This window comes from Emiliania huxleyi (genome assembly GCF_000372725.1).
Source record: "Emiliania huxleyi CCMP1516 unplaced genomic scaffold EMIHUscaffold_72, whole genome shotgun sequence".
In the NCBI taxonomy this organism is placed as follows: domain Eukaryota; phylum Haptophyta; order Isochrysidales; family Noelaerhabdaceae; genus Emiliania; species Emiliania huxleyi.
The window spans coordinates 455,345-458,297 of NW_005196603.1; positions in this window are offsets into that span (position 1 = coordinate 455,345).

Below are 2,953 nucleotides of genomic sequence, written 5' to 3' on the forward strand. Positions count from 1 at the left end.
AGACACATCCACAGTCACATGCACAGGCACATGCACACACACACACACACACACACACACACACACACACACACACACACACACACACACACACACACACACACACACACACACACACACACACACACACACACACACACACACACACACACACACACACACGCACACCACCCTTCGCAGGTACGCCAACCGCGGTGTCAACATCCAGGACCTCATCCAGGAGGGCCCCTCCCATTCACAGCTACCCATTCACAGCTGCCCATTCACAGCTGCCCGTTCACAGCTGCCCGTTCACAGCTGCCCGTTCGCAGCTACCCATTCACAGCTGCCCATTCACAGCTGCCCATTCACAGCTGCCCGTTCACAGCTACCCATTCACAGCTGCCCGTTCACAGCTGCTCGTTCACACCTGCCTGTTCACAGCTGCCCATTCACAGCTGCCCATTCACAGCTGCTCGTTCACAGCTGCCTGTTCACAGCTGCCCATTCACAGCTGCCCATTCACAGCTGCCCATTCACAGCTGCAGGACCTTGCACTGTGTAGGAGGGCTCCTTCGGGCTGATCACTGCCGTCGACAAGTTTGACCCGCACCACAAGTGAGGAGATATGGCGAGATATGGGGAGATATGGCGAGATACGACCCGCACCACAAGTGGGGAGATATGGCGAGATATGGCGAGATATGGCGAGATATGACCCGCACCACAAGTGAGGAGATATGGCGAGATATGGGGAGATATGGCGAGATATGACCCGCACCACAAGTGAGGAGATATGGCGAGATATGGGGAGATATGGCGAGATATGGCGAGATATGACCCGCACCACAAGTGAGGAGATTGGCGAGATATGGCGAGATATGGCGAGATATGGCGAGATATGGCGAGATATGACCCGCACCACAAGTGGGGAGATATGGGGAGATATGGGGAGATATGGCGAGATATGACCCGCACCACAAGTGGGGAGATATGGCGAGATATGGGGAGATATGGCGAGATATGACCCGCACCACAAGTGGGGAGATATGGGGAGATATGGCGAGATATGGCGAGATATGGCGAGATATGACCCGCACCACAAGTGAGGAGATATGGCGAGATATGGGGAGATATGGCGAGATATGACCCGCACCACAAGTGGCGAGATATGGGGAGATATGGGGAGATATGGCGAGATACGACCCGCACCACAAGTGGGGAGATATGGGGAGATATGGCGAGATATGGCGAGATATGGACCCGCACCACAAGTGAGAGAGAGATTTCAGAAAACCAACAAGAAACCACGACGCTCACAGTGATTTGGGCTCTCTCTTCCACAAGTGCCGCTTCGATGCGACCAGAGGGAGAGGCGAGGAGCACCCAGGGGCTGGACAGCGGCGCGGTATGGGGGGTGGGATGTGGGACACGAGATGACGGCTGGAGAGAGACACACACACACACACGCACAGACACACACACACACACGCACACACACAGACACACACACGCACACACACAGAGACACACACACACACACACACACTCGCACACACACACACACACACACACACACACACACACACGCACACAGAGCGACACTCCGTGCCCCGCTTCTCGACCCCCACTCTCACCGCTGTGAGCGGCGCCTCTCTCACACCTCCGGCTGCGAGACAGCTGCCGCTTCTCCACCTATGCGCAATCTCCCCACAATCTCCCCACAATCTCCCCACAATCTCCCGTAATCTCCCCACAATCTCCCCAGGTGCCGCTTCTCCACCTATGCGCAACCTCCCCACAATCTCCCACAATCTCCCGTAATCTCCCCAGGTGCCGCTTCTCCACCTACGCGCACTACTGGATCAAGCAGTCCGTCACGCGCGCACTCGCTGACTACTCCCGCACCATCCGGCTGCCGGTGCAACAGTAGCAGTAGCAGCAGTAGTAGTAGCAGCAGTAGCAGCAGTAGCAGCAGCAGCAGCAGCAGCAGCAGCAGCAGTCGACCACGCGCCATCCGGCTGCCGGTGCAGCAGTAGTAGCAGTAGTAGTACTAGTCGAGGTCTTCCCTGATGTATTTCTTTCTTTCAGTGCAGTCGCAGCCGTAGAGCAGTAGTAGTACTAGTGGAGGTGTCCGCCTGATGTATTTCTTTCTTTCAGTGCAGTCGCAGCTGTAGAGCAGTAGTAGTGCTAGTCGAGGTCTCCGCCGGACGTATTTCTTTCTTTCACTGGGGCAGGTGCACATGAACGACTGCGTCAACTCAATCTCCCACAATCTCCCGTAATCTCCCCACAATCTCCCCAGGTGCACATGAACGACTGCGTCAACTATTCATATCTCGCCATATCTCGCCATATCTCGCAGGTGCACATGAACGACTGCGTCAACTCGATCCGCAAGACGCGCACAAACTTCTTCCTCTCCACCGGCCGCCAGCCGTCCGACGAGGAGCGCGAGATCTGGCGAGATATGGCGAGATATGGCGAGATATGGCGAGATATGGCGAGATATGGCGAGATATGGCGAGATATGGCGAGATATGGCGAGATATGGCGAGACATAGGCCACCGCCCCCATGTCCCAGATATGGCGAGACAGCGTGGGTTCAGGTCGTTGGGTGGTGTGGTAGGAGCTCGCCGCGTCGCTCCGCATCTCGCAGTCCAAGCTGCGGCCCGCTGCTCCTAGATCTCGCCACATCTCCCCACATCTGCCCACATCTCCCCACATCTCGCAGGCTCGCCCTCTCCCCTTCTCTCCCCATCTCTCCCCTTCTCCCCCCTCTCCCCATCTCTCCCCATCTCTCCCCTTCTCTCCCCATCTCTCCCCATCTCTCCCCATCTCTCCCCTTCTGTGCCCAGCTCTGCCAACATTCGTGGGGTCCTGAGAGCGTACGACGTACATGTAATGACTTAACTTTTCCACACACGCTCAAAAGCAAAGTGGGGCAGGTGAGAAAACTACAAGACCTGGCAC